General features: G+C 40.2%; 1 protein-coding gene across 1 annotated transcript in view; it reads left to right on the top strand.

The window, feature by feature from the left end:
- Positions 1-560, top strand: part of LOC107714358 (SEC14 domain and spectrin repeat-containing protein 1-like) — a 44,650-nt gene that overhangs the window by 7,525 nt on the left and 36,565 nt on the right. The gene's annotated exons all lie outside the window — the stretch shown is intronic.

Below are 560 nucleotides of genomic sequence, written 5' to 3'. Positions count from 1 at the left end.
ACAGGTGCGTTGCACATCCATTCAGATGAACTGAAAAACAGCACAGATCGCTTGACGGGGAGTGAAACTCTGAAGCGCTCAGTCAGTGTGTTCGGCGAGTGAAAATATATCTGTGCTAAACTTATACTTAGCCTCCAACTTGCACACTGGCGAGTAAAATCTGAGAATTTATTAGCCAGTGGCTAATATTAGACATAATTTAGTCGCCCAGAGTGAAGATTAGTCGCATATGCGAGTGATTTACTCGCAATGTAGAGGGTTGCGGCCAGCTAAGACACACATTTTGAGTGAAAAACAGGTGATTGGCTCTTCTAATTGAAAGGTGGGATGTCCTATAGCTCCTGTATTGATTGTTGCAGTTTCTCCCAGTTATTTTAGCTGTGAATAGTCTGTATCCTGTAGTGTCAAGTCAAGTCAAGTCAAGTTTATATGTACAGCGCTTTTCACGATACAAATCATTGCAAAGCAACTTTACAGCAAATTAAGTTTCTACAATATTTAGTGGTATCTTATCAGTGGTGACTGTCAATTAATGTACATATGGCAGAAATGTACGGAAA

This window comes from Sinocyclocheilus rhinocerous, unplaced genomic scaffold, assembly GCF_001515625.1.
Source record: "Sinocyclocheilus rhinocerous isolate Xijiao unplaced genomic scaffold, SAMN03320098_v1.1 scaffold449, whole genome shotgun sequence".
Classification (NCBI taxonomy): Eukaryota; Metazoa; Chordata; class Actinopteri; order Cypriniformes; family Cyprinidae; genus Sinocyclocheilus; species Sinocyclocheilus rhinocerous.
This window is presented reverse-complemented; position numbering and strand designations above follow the sequence as displayed.